The 19,395-nt window shown below is 37.6% G+C and overlaps 1 protein-coding gene and 1 pseudogene across 1 annotated transcript in view; one reads left to right on the plus strand and one right to left on the minus strand.

The window, feature by feature from the left end:
• The window catches only part of Pou6f2 (POU class 6 homeobox 2), a 472,454-nt gene that overhangs the window by 412,405 nt on the left and 40,654 nt on the right, over positions 1-19,395 (minus strand). The window lies entirely within an intron of this gene.
• LOC119817410 lies at positions 7,680-8,158 on the plus strand (annotated as a pseudogene).

The raw sequence follows: 19,395 nt of genomic DNA on the forward strand, positions 1-19,395 counted from the left end.
GAGGGATAACCTGGAACCAACCCTTTACAGACACTGATGGATGCCTTTGGATAGAAGAGAACACATCAATTAATGTGAACTCCACCAACATCTATGTGGCCCAGAGGAAATCTGTCAACCAGTTTTTGCACTGGAAGAATCAATCTTCTGCTGCAATGGAGGGACTCCAGAGTTTATAAGCCATGTGCTTCCTCAACTTACCCCTTTAGTAAATGACTTAGGGAAAGTAAAATTTTCCAGAAAGGGCTCCAATCTTTAAGACTACCAATGTAAACCTACTGTCAATTGCATTTACCAATGTGTGGAAAATAGTTTGTTGTGCTGATTTTGTTTGTCAAAATTAAAGGTTGAAGTGGGGACTTGTTGAGTTCTGGCTTTCACAAGACCTGAATGACAGACAGAAGAACCTCAAAAGTGACTTGCAAACCCATAAACCCATGAGAGGAAGGCCTATCCAGACAACACAGTCAACTGATCTTCTCAAAAAAAAAAAAAAAAAAAAAAAAAAAAAAAAAAACTAAACTTGTCTTTGAAAAGATTGAGAAATATGTTCTGTTGTCTTTAGAAACATGAAAGGTGCCTCCAAATAACACTCCAAATCAAGCATATGCCCGATGAAAATGACACCTCTTTGTTTGCCTGGCACGCTGCTGGCCACGCTAAGGAGAAAGTGAACATAGCTTGGAAGTGGGAGGATTTTCTGCAGAAATAACCACTGTAAATAATTTTTCAAAAAAAATAAAGGAAATTAGAAAGAAAAGAAGGCAAGCTTCATTAATGAGAAAGCACTTTGGATCGCGGATGTTGAAAAGAAAAGAAAAAGGTTGACGAGCAGTTCATCTGGGTGAAAATAAGAACCCAGTGGTACTGCTGAGGACTGGAGCCCACGGGTGCTGGCGAGTACAGGCGGGTGCATAACTTAGGGCAGGGGACACTTTAATTTATGTGCTCAATTTTTCTGAGATCTCAAAAAAGAAAAAAATGAAGGTGGGGGAAAGCGATGAATGAGGTTAATTTTCTGGGTGGCACATTCAGGGTGCTTCTGAGATTAAGAGTTTTTCTATTACCTCAGTATCCTCATCTGAGAGAAAAGTGATTTCAGAGCCAGAAGCATTTCGCCGGCAGCCTCAATTCAACCTCCCCAAAAGGCCTTTAACAGTGACTGGGGCTCAAAGTTCATTTTTCAAATGAGGGTTATATAAGGGGGACTTCAAAATGGTAATCAACAAAGCATGTCTCTTTCATTTTAGCAAAACCTCCAAGTTAGAATATTACAGCATTGTGAGTTAAATGGGTAAGGTATAATAAATCACAATACAAAAATAGTGAAAAAAAGGCTCAATTTTCAAGCAAAATAATAAAATATGTACTGAAATTAATATTTGATTTTTTCCTTCTTGGAGCACAAAATATGATCTTTACAAAATTTTCTCTAAGACTGGGAAGACAGCTCAGCTGATAAAATACTTGACGTGCCAGCATGAGGGCCTGAGCTCATACTCTCAGTAAGGATAGAAAAAGCTGGGCACACAGCACACTTCCGCCCTCACAGTGCTGGGAGGGTGGAAACATCGCGTGCAGAAGCTCAGTGAGGGCCCCTGTCTCAGAAAACAAGACCAAAAGCAAGAGAGATGCCTCCACATGCATGGGCACATGTGAGCACACACATGAACATGTACACACATACCGTACAATCTAGGTCAGAAAAACTTCAGTGTTCTATTATTTTCATGAATAAATTCATCCTGAAAGGTAAAAATCACAACTATAATTTTGAAAGTTCTACCTTCCTCATATTGTTTGAAGTTGTATCTGTGAGAGCCATTGACAAAGCAGAGAAAAATATCCCATTTCCCCGATCAAATTTCCTACTTAGAAAAATGTAAACTAGGTGCATTCTTTTTGTATCTTTCAAGAAGAGCCCTGAGACTTGAGATTCTGTTCAACTTAAATATTCTTTAAAATGCCATTTTTAGTAGCTCTTTTCTGCATTGTTTAGAAATTATTATAATTAAACAAACTCAAAAAAGTCTTAACTAAAAAGACCTCTGGTCATTCTCACCACACAAAAATCTAACTGGAGCCAAAATTACGGTTGGACCCTAAATACACACCCATACTTTAAGAACTGTGACGCCCTGCCACATAGTAAGTGGGTTCCAGAAACATCCTGTAAGTCAATGGCTGAACTGCTCTCAGGACATCTCATCTTCTCCCACACACTTCTAATTTCCTGGGGTGGGGGCTATTTTCCTGTTCAGCAAAAAAAGTTTCACTTCCTAAACTCCACTACTTATACTATGGCAAAAACATTTAACTAGCTTTGGGGGTCGGGGAGACATATTTTAGTGTAGTCTGTTAGAGCCTCTGTGAGGGAATGTGGCGTTGGCTTTAGGGAATAGATCAATGCTGGTCAATGATGCTGCCAACTCATTTCCCTCAGCTTTCCATTAATGAATTTGAATCCTGGATATTCGAGTCAAATTAGACTTGAATGAAAAAGTAACTAACACTGTGATTTTTAGAAGGGGGACGAATGAAAATCTGCGCACCACCCTCATCAAGCGGTATGTCAGGGTTCAGTGTGCTTCAGTATATGGAGTATTAAATAGTTCCTGTCTCCTTCAGTTTCCTGGTTTTTAGGATTTGGGCATTTCCTTCACCTAGTTTCCTTGGTAGATTAGAAATAAATTTCACCCTAAGTATAGAATCTGTCCATTGTCTCTCTGTAGTGCCAGCCTGCTGCCGTAAAGTAGCCCAGGGATAGTTTTCAATAGACTTGGACTATTCTATTATAGACTTCAGCTTTCTCTCGTTCTCCATCTCCCTGAACAAAGTCGCAAAGGCTTCCATGGTAACCCCACTCCTAAATAATAACAGAGAAGCATCTTAGTGATGATGGCAAAATGAAGAGGCCCCTGGGAGGTCCTCCAGCTGCCTCAGAACTTCCAATTTATTAGGAAAATTGCATTTATGACTGAGTCCTATTAACAAGAATCTCCTCGCTCCTGCAGATTAAGGACCTGTAGCATCAACAAAATCTCAACACTTCTGTCTCCACAGATAATAAGGCATCTTCTGCTCAGTGAAAACTTTTAAAACTTTTAAATTGTATGAAAAAAATACATATGCAGGAGAATCCTTCTTTCCACCTGCCAGTCAACAAAGCCCAACAATAGATTTGTGGGGGTGGGGTTAAGCAGTAACACCACAGCAACATATTAGGAATATTTTATTTTCAATCATTTGTTTCCATTTTAAAGGCTTCTCTTGGTTTTAATTCATTAAAAATAACAAAAGCCAGGTCCCCTTCACAGACGCATGATTCTAAATCTAGTTGCCCTTATAGCAGGGGCTCAAACTTACAGACAATGCTTCTCCTTTCTTGCCCAGTTTACTCTCATCTTCTCAGTTATGATAATAAACAACCCATGTATGCCAAAATGTATGCTTGATCTGACAAACTCAGACAAAGCACACTTGAAGCTTGAGACTTATACCCAGTATTGTCCACTTTTAATAGAAAAATAGCATTGATTGCATGAAACTCAAGGCTCATTTTAGTCCATCGATTCTCCTAGTGACCTTCTGCAGCATCAAAGCCCAGTGCGAACCCAATCTGACCCTGACTTTATGTGTGTTATTATATCAAGAGACAGGAGCTACTTACAGTCCATGCCATTGTCTCCATAGATACGTAATAAAGTATTCTAGAACTGCTCCTGCCCGGAACACTTCAGACTCACGTCATTTTCTTAGCTGTCTTTCTTTTCTTGCCCTCTCCCCGTTCTTTCATACAAGCACATATACTCTTAGCCTCCTGCCAATGTGAAAATCCTTCTTTTGCTGAGTGTTTCTTCCCTCTTGAGTCAGAACTCAAAAAGCGGCTTGAGATTCTTACTAATCATGTAACTCATGGTAAACAACATTCTCCACCCAAATCCATAACTAATAATAATGTTCTTTATTAAGCTCTTCTGTGAGACAGTATGTCTGATGCAAAGCTCCTCTCCGTGCTGCTTTAATTACAATAAATCACCTTCATTATGATGCATACTTCAATATAGCACGTCAGCTGCTTAGCTACCTTGGTTACTCCCATAATGAAGCAAGAGCGGCATACATGTCTCAAAGAAAGTTATTTACACCCACACTGAAAAATTCTACAGCATCCCATGGCTTTGCAGCATGAATTTCAACAACTTTTATCTTACCTTACTGTTCAGACATCAGAGCTGAGAAGACAGGATAAAGAAAAGGAAGAGAAAAGGCATTACATCTACGAACGCTGTTTACACAAATGACAGTGCCCGAATACATCCACTAGCATGGAAAAATAAGTCCTTGCAGAACAATCATTTCTCTATAAATGTATGAAAGTATTTACTGCCTGGTGCAACAAATCAGCAGTGAGACACTAGGCTGTGGTGTGCACGTTCCAAGGGACTGAGTGTCAAAGTCAACTTCCCAGGCAGTCCCCTGAGTACAGTGCCGGGCACATTCTCCTGAAAGGTGTGAAAATCTGATTTTCTAAAATGGATCAGTAATTCTCTATGAAGGGGGGAAGGATCGATAAATCTTTGCTAAGTAGATTGTAAAGGAAAAATTATTCTTTCGGTGACAGTACATTAGGATCCTCCAAACAATCTCAATAAACTAAAGATAGAGCATTTCTCCACACAAGCTACTTTTGACTTCTGATATATTTTTGTAATCTCAGATCATTCTGCAATGCACGTACATTTATTTCTGCTAAGCAATGTTCTGTGTTGATGCTGATTTATGATGTGTGTCATTATAATGTTTGACTGTAACTAGAAAAGAAAATTATTAGCCGTTTGTAACCTGATAGATGTGATACAAGGAAATGTCATTATAGCTGTACAAGCGTATATGTTTGTAACTATATCAGTTTATAGGGTAGCTGCATGATAGGATTTTGGTATTCCTCAGCCAAATATATCTGTGTGGTTTCAAGTGACCATTCATCAGTACATAGCATATATTCTCTCGGTACCTAAAAACACATGGGATGTGATATGTGTGGAGTCACCGGGTGCTGGGAGCCATTTCTGGAATATTTCTGTTTCCCCTCTGTGTAATGATCAAGGAAACCTTGAGTACTAGTTTTACGAATCATTTGATCACACTGAACTGGTATAACTCCCAGCCCATAATGAAAACCATATCTGTCACTTGTATCACAACTGGGGAACTGATGCTCTTCACCACGCTGAGCCTCAAGAATCCTTGCTAAAGGATTTAGACAGAGGATGTGTGTCACAAGAAAACAAGCCTAAGGATGCACTCCCTTCTCCTGGGAAGATGTCCTGCATTAGCATCCTGATCTGTGCGTGACTGAAGTTTCCCCTGCTCTGTGTTAAAGGAGCTATTAAAAATATGCCCTGTGTGGCAGAGGTAGTTCAGAGGCCTCAGAGTATCCTGAACACTTGGTATCCTGCAGTATCCAATAAGACAAAGCAGGTACTTGGTATGGCAACTTTAGGTCGGGATTTCTCTGTGCATATGCAAATAAGAACTCATGTTACAGCTCCTTTCCAAGGAAAGGTGTGTGGACTGATTGGATGTACTGTTGTAGAATGCTTGTATAATGAAGAGAGAAAAGGCACAGTTTTAAACTGCAGGAAACGCACGTAAATTTTGCTCACCTGAATATTCACATGTGTTACAGGAATTGTATTCACTGGTATCTTTCCCGGGATGTCGTATCAAAAATATTCTAAAATGCTTTCCTTTCTATCTTTTAATCAATTAGTGCTCTTTTGGCACTCATTCAATACGAAGCTAACTATAATTTCTTCCAGCATGAAGGACTTCACTAGTATTATAGTCTCTCTCACCATCTGCTTCTGTGACATTTCTGACTGAAGTATGTGACTTTTTATAAGGCAAGGTCAAGTTTCTACATAATGTCCAACATCCAGTGCCCAATGGAAAAGAATATGCAACAGGAAAATCCTTGGGATTGAAACAAGAGTTCCCATTATCTGAGAACATACAGATACCTGCCTTCTTTTAAAAACAAAGCACTGGGGTAGACACAATGAATAACATCCTTTCTAGTTCACATGTCAGATGCAGTAAGACATAACTATTGCAATAAAAAAAAAACCCTCAGGCACATTCAGACCAGGCCTTGTAAGTGCAGAGTTCTGAGTCCTGCCTATCAAAATGCAGATCCAGTTCTAAGAAAGTCAAACAAGGGAAGGAAAGCAACTTCTTTTCAATGGTGTAAAATTAAAAGTTACTTTTATGAATAAAATGTTGATGGATAGTCCGGTGTAGGAATTTTGTTATGTTTTCATATTCACATGGAAGCTTGAGATAAAATGTATTCTTTAATGTTTCAATTTGCTCTATAAATTTGCATTGTATCCAAAAATCTATTTTACTTATGCCAATAATAATAATAATATTTTCCTAATTTTTAATAAAGTAGTGTACATACAATTTTTCTAAAATCAAAGTTATAAAGAGGTTTGGAAAAAGGCATCTCTTCTTTATGCTAAATATGACTGAGTAGCAGATATTTCACTCGACAAAGAAAGAACCACCCATCTAAAAAGAAAATATTTCAATTAAATTCTTATTATAATTTTTGCATTGAGGATTTGTTAAACAGTATTTCTTGTGCATTTTCCTTTATACTGTAAAACTTGTTATTTTTACAAGATTTATTCATTCATTCTCATATGTTTGTGTCTGTGTGTCTGTATGCATGTGAGTGTGTGTATATGTATACACCTATGTCTCTGTGTATGAGTGTGTGTCTGTATCTCTGTGAATGTATGAATATGAGTTTGTAAATATATGTGTTATTAAGTGTGTGTGCTTCTGTTTTGTATATGTGTATGTGTGAGAGTGTGTGCCTGTGGAGGCCAGCAGAGGGGGTCAGATCCTTTGGAGCTGGAGTTACAGGTGACTGTGAGCTACTTAATAGAGGTTCTAGGAAGAACTAAACTCTGGTCCTCTAAGAAAACAGTATTTTCTCTTAACCACTGAGCCATCTCTCCAGTACAAAAACTTGTTCTTGATACAATGAAATAGTCTGGATGCCAAACAAATCCCTAATACAAAATGAAAATCATTCTCTGGGCAAAGCTTGGTAAGAACCAGCACTTTCTGCTCTCTGGGAACAGTTGGAAAGAGGAATAAAATCACACCAGCTTTGGAACCCTTCCCTTTGCCTTTAAAGGACATTGCATGACCAAAAAGAGAATATTATTTCATGGCTGTCTTTCTCCTTTTACTCTCCTGACTTTGGCATTCAAATAATGCCATAAGGAATCACATGCTCATTAAAACCTGTATAAAATTAACCCATAAAATAGCAGGTACATAGCATCTACTGTCACTGTGTAACACATTATCTACATATTGCACGCATGCACAAATTTTGTTTCTGATTGTACATTCACTCATTAAGACTGTATCATTCCCGTTTTCTAAAGCCGCTCAAAAGTCCTCAATAAGAAATAAGTCACTACTGCATAATATTTAAGGCATCCACTGCTGGATGATTAACCTATTCATAATATGTTAAGTAACTCTCAGCGTCATGAATTTTTTCATATACGTTGTCTCTATCTCCCTTATCAAGTAATAGTTCTTCATGTCAAGAATTATTTCACCTGCCCTCTTTCCTTTCTGCCACCGCCATGCCATCCAGATTGAGGAAGACCCGGAAACTCCGGGGCCACATGAGCCACGGCCATGGCCGCATCGGTAAACACCGCAAGGACGCGGGAACGCTGGAGGCATGCATCATCACAGGATCAACTTCAATAAATATCATCCAGGTTACTTCGGGAAAGTTGGTATGAGGCATTACCACTTAAAGAGGAACCAGAGCTTCTGCCCGACTGTCAACCTGGATAAACTGTGGACACTGGTCAGTGAGCAGACCCGGGACAAAGCTGCTAAGAACAAGACTGGAGTTGCTCCCATCATTGACGTCGTGCGATCGGGCTACTACAAAGTTCTGGGGAAGGGAAAGCTTCCTAAGCAGCCTGTCATCGTGAAAGCCAAATTTTTCAGCAGAAGAGCTGAAGAGAAGATAAAGGGTGTTGGAGGTGCCTGTGTTCTGGTGGCTTGAAGCCATTCAGGGAGGCCAATTAAATGCTAACATTTTCAAAAAAAAAAAGAATTATTTCACCTGAAATGACAGATAAACTTAAGAATTTACTCAAATTGTTTTTCCTCAAAGGTCTGAGGACCTCATATTTCAATATTTATTCCTTCTACATGTCTGATACTGTCCATTCTTAATTTTTTAAAATTTCTCAAACAAAATCTTATCACTATTTTCTACTTCTCATGAGGAAATATGAAAGACATTTCCTCAAAATTTATTGTTTGGTGTTGTTATTATTCCTTTGAATATTTAATGCTCTAGTATGTGCTTCTCTTACCAAATTTTTGAATGTTTAATCAAAATATAATTATATCACTTCCCTCTTCCTTTTTTCCTCCCTCTAAACTCTGCCATTATGCCTCTCAATTGATGGCCTCCTTTTCTTTGATTGTTACATAGAGAAGTACATAAATATGTAAACATCACCTGCTGAGTCTACTTGGTGATGGTTATGTGTATATTTTCAAGTTTTCAATTTCACCGTATATTTTTGGTCATGTAATATTTTAATACACCTATACATTACATAATGTTTAAATCAGATGAGATACACCTGTCTTCTCAAACATTTGTTTCTTCTTTATGGTGAAAACACCTTGGTCTCATACTCTTAACCTGCAGAATTAAAAGAAAGAAACCCCTATCACTGAAATCTCCACCCTGTGGGTACTCAATGTATCTCCACCATAGCTGTAACTTACTTATTCTAGCTACTTAGTTTCTTTGCTGTTGTATTTTCTTCAGGCTTTGTAACCCCTCGCAAGCTTTGCATCAACAGCTACCAGCAGATAAATGTTCCCTTAGTTTTCAGCCTATAATTTAAATTACAACTTTCTCCTATATACAATGTGAGAATCAGCGTTAACATTTTTCTCCGAGGTGATAGATAATGGTTCTTTCGAGCCCTTTCGTCAGCAGACTTGTGCATTTCTTTAGTCAGAAGAAAGCTTTCCTTTGGGACACAGACCAAGCACGGCTCTCCCTGATTCTGAGCATGCTACCTTTGTGAGACTCTCCTGGTGCACAGTCCACTCCCCTGAATCTCTTGTTATTTCTAAACATCCCAGGATTTTATTTAGTAATATTGGTAACACCTAGATCTTTTCCTCGTCCTTAAAGAACTCAGTGCATCCTTGCCTTCCATTTATGGAAATGAAAGATGCCAGTTTTAACTTTAGTGGACTGAACATTTTAAATCTACAGTGATAGAAAAGTGTCCCAGTGCACACACACTTGTACACGCACACGCACATACTCCAGAGATTTTCTATCTCCTTATATCTTGAAGACACATTGTCTTGACACCCCTAACTGAGTGTTCAGGATCTGTCTGTCAGCCTCCTGCATAGCACTGCTCTCCTGAAGCAGAGAACAGAAAACAGTGGTCTTGGTTCTAGTCAACAACAGCTGCAGGGCACTGCATGCCCTGGGAAGCAAAGGGGGCAGAGCATCTATCCTTTTTTAGGGCTCCATGTCTCCCCAATAGCAGCATATAGGACATAGGAAATGAAGATACTGGCTATCATTCAAGGGAGCTCTTTTCTACAAGGTGAAACATGAGCTAATTGTGTGGTTGGGTTGATGAGAACAGGTATTGCTATTTGGACATTTTCATGACACCTGGATTTTGATTTTCTTCTCTCAATCACCCAATGGAGAAGCACTGGTTATTACGTACTAAAGCTCACCAGGTTTACTATACTGTCAGATCCAAACACTGTTTCTAAGTTGTCAAATGTCTATCCGTTTGAGCAGCCTTTGCACTTTCAATGACTTTCTTCTTGAGATCCCTTTTACTTGACTTCCAGGAAACAATATTTGCCAGATGCTATTTCAATATCCCTGTCTTTGAAATTTTCTGTAGATTCTCCTTCATTTACACCTTTCTGACCACATGATCTTATGCCCAGTCCTACAGCCTTCTCTTCTTTATTTCCTTTTCAACATATTGTCCATCGAAATGTCACTATGAAGAACCAAGCCTTCTTACCAACTGACAACGCTAATTTTATCTTGAAAGTGCACACTGAATCCTCAGGCAGCCCTTCAAAAAATGATAGCCTTGGTTAAGCCCTGAGGAGATTGGATTCTCACAGTCATCTGCTAGAACTTCCAATAAAGCTTCTCCAGAAATTCTGATCTACCAAAACTCTGAGAGATGACAGATGATTAGTGTTGACATAACCATTTATTTTGGAGCCATATCTTCCAGCCCCTTCCTGATAGTTCTTAAAGAAATTAAAGTGTTTAGCTTTAGACAATCTAAAGATTAGCTATGTAGCATAGAAAGGTAAAAATGTAATCACTTGAGGATAGAAGCAGGATATTAAAATACTAATTCAGTAAAGGAGCAATAAGAAAGAGATTAAAATATGGATAAAAATAAAAATAGCTATCAAAAACTATAAACATCTTCTGTCAAAGATTTATTTAAATCATGAGAGTTAAAGAAACACAGAAAAGCTAGAATGTATAGTAAATACAAAGAAAGTTAAAACAAATAAGCCCAACTGTATATATAATTTAATAAATGAAAATAACTTTAACTAAGCATTGCTAAAGAGATTACTGAAAATATTTTAAATCTACTAAATGTTTATAAAAAATACATACAAATCATAAGGACTTAAGACCTAGGAGGTCTGACATAAAATCTTGGAAAAATACACACACACACACACACACACACACACACACATACACACACTATAAATATATATATATACATATATATATACATACACTAATAAAGTTTTAAGAAAGCCATATTACTTTAGACAATCTAAATTATTATCAGATATAGAGTTGGTCACTAACTAATAATAACTATTTAGTCACCTAAAGAAAAAGCAATACAAATTTATATGAACGTAGTTAAAATAGCATTATATACATGAAGAAATGATGGACTATACAGAGATCTTTTTCAGACTTCTACCAGATTTGGGGATTTTAATATAACTTTATATTTTTTTGCTGGAGCAATCATGCAAAAATGAATAAAAATATAAAATATGGAATCAAAATAATCACTTGAACTAAAAGTCTGTATAGAACTATGAATGCAGTAAAAAAAATTGATATTTGTCTCAAAAGTAAGGAACTATTACATAAACTAGAGTATAAAGTAAATCTCAGATCATTCCAAAGATCAGCTTCAAACATAGAAAAATCAGTATGAAAGTGTGACATAGTAAACATGTCTGTAAGTCTACACTTGGGAGGTTGAGAAAAAGGATTGTGTATCCCAGCCGCATGGAAACATAGTAAGACAAAAAAGTCAATCTCTGCATATTTCCCAAACTTTTGGAGAATTTTATGCAATGTAGTTTGATCATATCTGCCTCCCCTTACTACTCTTCCCGGATCCACCCTTTCCTTATACCTAACTTTGTGTTATTTTAAAAACAAAATCCCTTCAAAACCAATTTGTGCTGTATAAATATTCATGGATATGTGGTCTCCCACTAGAGTGTGGTCAACTTATCAGGGACAGTGCTCTTAGAAAAGACTCTCGTCCTGTCCCAGACACTAACACTTGCCATTCATTCTGTGAGTGAATCCTTTTCCATGATGGGATTTGAGCTAACAAAAGTTTTGTTCATGACGTTAGAATCACTGTGAGTTCATATATGTAGCTATCCTGCTGTTCAGATTATATTTCCTTGTAGTTATCCACCCTGTGGCTCTTTCATTCTTCCTACATTCTCTTCCACAATTATCCCTGAGCTTTAGGTAGGCAGATACCGTACATATGTTCCCTTTAGGGCTTAGCATTCTGTAATCTCTTATTCTCTATATTTTGGCCAGCTGCAGGTCTCTGTGTTAATCAGCATCTATTATAAACAGAATATTCTCAGATAAGGGTTGAGATTTGTGGTATAGGAGGTTCTTCTTTCTATGTGTTGCTTTCATTGGTTGAATAAAGAGACTGCCTTGGTCTTTTGATAGGGCAGCCCTTAGGTGGGTAGAGTAGACAGAACAGAATTCTGGGAGGAAGAAGGCAGGCAGAGAGAGCCGCCATGGAGTCGCCAGAGTCAGACATGCTGAATCTTTCCTGGTAAGCCACAACCTCGTGGTAATACACAGATTAACAGAAATGGATTAAAGCAAGATGTAAGAATTAGCTAATAAGAGGCTATAACTAATGGGCCAGGCAGTATTTAATTAATACAATTTCCATGTGGTTATTTCAAATGTAAGCTAGCCAGGCGGGACAGAACAAGGGACCTATGTTCTTAATACCACAGATTTGCATTGGTCTAAGGGTATAACAATAAATCATTGAGAGTCAGATTAATACTATGTCCATTTAGTAGGAGAAGACTAGTACCCCTACCACAGGGCCTTTGTCCTGTCTAGCCAAAGCTTCCTGGCCTAATATTGGTGTCAGATACAGGTTTCATCTTGTGGAGTGGGACTTAAATCCAATCAAAATGTAATTGGTTACTCCCATGATGTTTATACCCCCACTGCACTGGTAGGTATGTCCTGCCAGTCTAGTCATCTTTATAGTTTCCTTGTTTCACAGCTGGGGAAGATTAATGATTAGATTACTCCTCCTGTACTTGCATAGCACCCTTCAGCAATATGAAAGCTAACCAGGAGAGATGGAGTGTTCAGGTCTGTGCCAGCTTGATTTATTCATTTTCTGTGATTCCAGAATGTGGCAACTTCAGTAGCATAGTCTTACCATTAAGTTCAGGAGGCTAGCTAAGAGCAATGGTAGCCTGCAACGTTTAAAAGGCCCATAGGAACTCACTGGCCAACAACTTCAAAACAACTAACGCATTCTTGATACTTGACTTCTTATTTGTTCACTGATGGTGTCTAGTAGGACATTGTCACCCTTTACAGGGTAGCTTCACTTTCTCTCTCCCTCTCCCTCTCCCTCTCCCTCTCCCTCTCCCTCTCCCTCTCCCTCTCCCTCCCTCCCTCCCTCCCTCCCTCCCTCTCTCTCTCTCTCTCTCTCTCTCTCTCTCTCTCTCTCTCTCTGTGTATGTGTTTGTGTTAGAAAGCTAGCTTTTACAGTAATAGATTTCCATGTGTCCTTTTCTAAAACTCTATAGCATTATTTGTCCTAGCTATTTAACACCTCTCCATAGGGGGCTGGAGAGATGGCTCAGTGGTTAAGATCATTGCCTGTTCTTCCAGAGGTCCTGAGTTCAATTCTCAGCAACCACATGGTGGCTCACCACCATCTGTAAAGAGGTCTGGCACCCTCTTCTGTCCTTCAGGCATACACACAGACAGAATATTGTATACATAATAAATAAATAAAATATTTTTAAAAAATAAAATAAAATAAAAATAAAACCTCTCTATATACTTGGCAATGTTGACAAAAATCTCATGGATCAAAGAAGTCAAAACAGAAATTATGATTAATAGACTATATATTAAAATCTGAGACATATAGAGAAACCTGTTTTTCTAGAGAAAATTATGGGCATAAACCTATGTAATAAAAAAGAAAATATGGGACATGAAATTAGAAAAGGGACTAAAGGCTATGAAAGCAGAAGAAGCCATTAAAGGGGGGAGAATAAAAAGGGGAAAGCACTTTTGGGGGGGGAAGAGCCCAGAGTGAGAAGGGAAAGTGTGATGGGGGCCGAATAGAAGCAAAGTGTCAGAGCTGGTTTGTAGGCAGGTAGAGAGGTTGTCACATAAGCCTGGCAACTGTTCCATCACTGAAATCAATGTAAAAGTGGAAGGGGAGACTCCACAAAGTTGTTTCTGACCTTCCCAGGAGCCCCACGGTGTATGTGCCCTTGCATACACACCATGCACACGCAAGCACACATACAATGGTAATAAAATATAGATACAAAGCAGAGTCTAATGATATGCTGATTCACAAATGTGACAAAAAGACTTAGTACTTATAAGTACCCTTATCTTGAAGAGGAGTTGTCAAAACAAAAAGACAATGCACAAATAAGCACATCAGGGGAAATGAAATTGTAACTATAAATAAAACATACTGAAAGTATTATAAAATATTCAATGAAAGCTATAGAGCAAAGAAAATAAAAATAAATCTTAATCAAAATGGACAATTTCTAGAAAATAAATGCTTTTCAAGAAACTTTTTAAAAAGAAATTCAGAGATCAAAGCTTCTCCATTTATTCTTCTCCATTTATTGTTAAGTAAGTTGAGTAGACAATTTTAAGAGCACATACACATGTGTACACAAATATATATACACTTATTATATGGGTGAACATTTAAATATTTACACCAGCTTAAAAAACTCTTTGAAATAATAAAGTAAGATTTTTGTCTAAATTTGTGAAGTCAATAAAAACTTAAAAGCAATTAAGTTTATTTGCTAGTCTTAGAATTTCATTCATGAGCAAAGATAAAAACTCTATAAAACATTAGCAAAAAGAGTCTAGCACAATAAAAAATAGTAACATACTATGATAGAGTCATTATTATCCCAGAAACACAAAGATGATTTAGGATTTTAAAATCTATCAGCATCATTGGCTTTATTGATTCAGTGACTAACTGAATGATCATTTTCATATATTCAGAAAAATAATTTGATAAAAATTCTAATACTGATATCAGCAACAAGATGCATGCTTTTGCAAACCAAGAAAAGAAAAAAACTGTGTTTATTGTTTCAAAAGAAATTTGTAATAAACTTACAGAAGGCATCCTTGATGGTTAGAAAGAGACGACATGCTATGCAAGGTCAAGCCAACCAAAGCTCCATTATGTGTGGGGAAGGACTCAGTGCAGCAGCTACTGTCAGCTGGTGACTGTTGGGAGAGGTATATTTTTCTTTGAATGCTTGGCAACAAGTAGGTTAAAGGAAACATCAGAAGGTGACCTCTTACCCTAGCCAGTAAAGCAGCAGACAAATTAAAAGAAACAAAGGAATGAAAACAACATACAAAGAGAATTCTTTTATGCTATGTGTTTGTGTAAAAAGTTCAAAAGGCATAAAATACTCTAAAGAACGTCACAAAATGACTGGCATGTAATCATTATACAGATGCAAATATCAATTACTATATGCCAGTAATGATTACCAAAAATATGTTCAAGAGGGCACAAACAGTTGGAAATTTCCTATAGGAAAAACAGTAAGAGTTACAAGATGATTGATTCAGTGTACAAAGTGCTTGCTGCACAGCCATGAGGACCTGAATTTGGATCCCCTGCACACTCTTACAAAGCCTAGTCAGATAACATGTGTCTGTAGCCCCAGCACCAGGAGGCAGAGGCAAAAAGAGGACAGGGGCTTGCCTGGATCTCCAGTCTCACTAACCCAGTGAGTTCCAGAATCAGTGACAGACCTTGTCTCAAAAACTAAGACAAAGTTTTATAAACCCTCTCCTTCATCCATGATGAAGTGCTGAAACTCACTCATGTACAGATTTATGTAACTATTCACAGTTAGAATGATGTATTAGGGCCATGGCCTTGTCATGTCCGGGAGACATTTTTTTTGCAACTCTCCTCTCCATCCTACAGTTCCTATAGTCTTCCCACCATTTTTCATACTCACACAAGCATGTCTAATTAAACTCAATGAGTCATGCACCCAGAAAGACACAAAAGTAGGAGGGGTTTCTGGGAAGAGTAGGGTAGGAAATGTGACAGTACAATGGAGATAAAAATGACTAAAATTCATTATATACTTTTCTAAACTGTCAAAAATAAAAAGAGAGAATATAAAAATAAAGCCGAGAACAAAAGAAGACAGTCAGCATTGGCCTCTGACCTCAGTATAAGCACACTGTAAACATACATTCATAATAAAATAAATATAAACATTGTCTTTGGGTTTCTAATCCTGTGAAGAGACACCATGACCAGGTCAATGCTTATAAAGGAAAAACGTTCGATTGAGGCTGACTTACATCTTCAGAAGTTAGGTCTATTATCATCATGGTAGGACATGGCAGCGAGCCAACAGACAGATATGGTGCTGGAAAGGAAGCTGGGAGTTTTATATCTTGATGACAGGAAGTAACTAAGGTACTGGGTGTGGCTTGAGCATATATGAGACCTCAAAGCCCACCTCCACAGTAACATACTTCCTCCATAAGTCACACCCACTCCAACAAAGCCACAAATTCTAATTGTGCTAGGCCCTTTGGGAACCATTTCTTTCAAATCACTGTAGACATTTAAAGGAAAATTAATAAGACTAAAGCATACAAGAATAAATATGAAAAATACTCAATACCTGTTCAAAAAACCACACAGAAATTGTATTAATTAAATCACTGCTTGGCCCATTAGCTCTAGTTTCTTATTGGCTAATTCTTACATCTTAATTCAACCCATTTATATTAATCTGGATATCACCATGAGGTCGTAGCTTACCAGCAAAGTTCCAGCATGTCTGACTCTGGAGGTGGCTCCATAGCATCTCTCTGACTCTGCCTTCTTCCTCCCAGAATTCAGTTCCATCTTCCTCACCTACCTAAGCTCTGCCTTATCAACAGGCTATGGCCTTTATTCATTAATGGTAATTACATAGAGGGAACTCCCACATCACCTCTGTATGCTATAAATATGTTTTAATTACCATTGGTTAATAAAAAAGCTACTTTGACCTATAGCAGGACAGAATAGAGTTAGGTGGGAAAAACTAAATTGAATGCAGGGAAAAAGAAAGAAGGCAGAGTCATGGAGATTCCATGTAGCTGCTGATGGAGAAAGATGCCAAAACCTTACCAGTAGGCCATAGTCTCGTACTGATACACAGATTAATAGAAATGTGTTAGGAATACGCCTAAGCTATTGGCCAAACAGTGTTGTAATTAATATAGTTTCTGTGTGGTTATTTGAATCTGGGCACCCTGGAACCAATGTGAAGTCTCTGGTTACAAATGGAGCCTACCATCTGGGGTACAGATCCACATAAGACCTAAAAAAAAGCTTAAGGGGAAAAAGGGGGGGCTTCTAAATCCACAAAAATGAGAGCCAAGTGTAGTTTCTTGGTAGCTGCAATTTTTTTAGATAGGCTCTGCTTGCTGGCTGCAAGTGAGGCTTGGCTTCTTTAAGAGATGGCTTCCTGGTTTGTGCTGGAAACACAAATGTCTCTGGCTCTTTCGGGAGATCCAGCTACTGAGCACTTCAATGGGGTTTGTAAAGAGAATGTGGCAAGTTGCTTAATAACAACGACATAGACCCACTGCATTCCTGGGGCTGGGGTGATGAGTACGGCTCACACAGCCGGCAGGAAAAGTGCCTCTGCCATACTGAAAGGCTAAGAGAGGTGGAGCCAGCAGTCAGCACTATAGAAACCATACCACTTATCATCCTAAAAAATACTCCTGGTCAGAAGAGGATTACAGATACACAATAAAGACAGATTCAGACAAAAATGAACCTCTGAATGGGTCACAATGTGTTTAAAAATGTATATAGGCTTGGGAGAGAAAGGAAAAAGAGTATAGACAGCTATAAAAAGAAGTAAACAGTTTTAATAAATAAAATAAAGTCTTTAAAAAGACAGTAAACAGATATAGATTAAAGGAATAAAGAAAATGAATATTAAAAAGTAATATAAAAACCACATAAAGATGAAAAATATACAAAGAATCTGGATTACGTTATTGCATTTTTTAAAAATTTTTGACTGTGAATGAGCTAACTACAGAGAGGCATTTCATTGTACAAGATGCTAAGCTAAACCAACAAATATATTTTGAAGATACCTTGACTTCAAAATTTGAATCTAAGGATATGTTGCTTTGGAAAAGAGGGCCTGCTTTTGTGTCCACAGAAGATGAGAACTTGTGGATTCCATCCAAGCTAATGTTGTTTGATGGAACAAGATCCCCTGAAAGATCTCTGTGGACCCTAAAAATACTCTGCCCAACAAACAGCAGGAAGCAGTTTGGAGAAAACAATGTCAAAATTTCCAAAATGATTGCTTATGCATGTTTGTTTTCATTTAAAGGATATGATATAGAGATGAATAGCTTGCATTGGTATGGATCTTGGTCTATTGATCTAGATCTTAGGTCAACTTTGTTATACTGTATATATGTATTTATGATCTTGTTTAAGGTATTGTTTCTGCAGCTCATTAAATGTAATATATAAGTAAAATTATAATTTAATAGATAGTCATTTTAATAGTCAAACTGTAGTCATGTTAGTTAGGTTTTCTAGATGTACAGAGATATATTTCATTGGATGGGTATCCTTTAAACCTTTCAAAGACCTACAGAATATGACATTTAAAAGTCTTAAAAACTTAGACTTTGGGGCTGGAGAGATGGCTCAGAGGTTAAGAGCATTGCCTGCTCTTCCAAAGGTCCTGAGTTCAATTCCCAGCAACCACATGGTGGCTGACAACCATCTGTAATGGGGTATGGTGCCCTCTTCTGGCCTGCAGGCATACACACAGACAGAATATTGTATACATAATAAATAAATAGATATTTTTTAAAAAACTTAGACTTTTCTCAACAGTGAGACATGTCTGCTTCTGGCAGCACCAATTACTTTAGAGAGGTTAATGGGCATCAAAGAAACTTGTTATGGAATTTGCCTTCATTGTGACAAGGCTAGCCATTTGGGCAAGAAACTGTTCTTGCCTGGACTGCTTGATGTTATACTGTATGAAATGGACATGCAGGACCCACAGAAAAGTGACTGCTGAATTTTCCAAAAGATTGGATGGTTCTTTAGCATTCCTGCTTCACAGAAGAAACTGCCAGACATTCTTCAGGACACAGAAAAAAGTGACAGACAAACTTCCAATATAGGTGAAACAGCCTTTCAACTTTCTTGCTTCATGGAAAAGTCTGTCAGATACTATGGGCCTGTAGATGATGCCCTAACAATACTTTGGGTGACTGTCCAGGCAGCGAGATGTCTCTGGCAATTTTAGTTTTGGAAGTTGTTTACAATGCACTCTCTCTTTATTTAGGTAATATTATATCCTTTTGGGGTCTTTGATGGAGTTGAAGACAGGTAGTTAGAGCTTTCTTTAGTTAAGATAAAAGATCAATTAGATATAAAAATTTAGACTCACAAAGGTAAAATAGAATATTTTCTTTAATTTTACCTAATACAAATAGACTAAATATTGTAACTATAATTCTTGCTTGATACCTGTCTTGTTATATGTAATTTTACTATGTTAAAGTTAAAACTTTCCTTTTATTTAGACAGAAAAGAGAAGATGATGTGGGATTCCCTTATGTATGCTATGAATATGTTTTATTGCCATTGGTTAATAAAGAAACTGCTTTAGTCT

Source organism: Arvicola amphibius, chromosome 6, assembly GCF_903992535.2.
Source record: "Arvicola amphibius chromosome 6, mArvAmp1.2, whole genome shotgun sequence".
In the NCBI taxonomy this organism is placed as follows: domain Eukaryota; kingdom Metazoa; phylum Chordata; class Mammalia; order Rodentia; family Cricetidae; genus Arvicola; species Arvicola amphibius.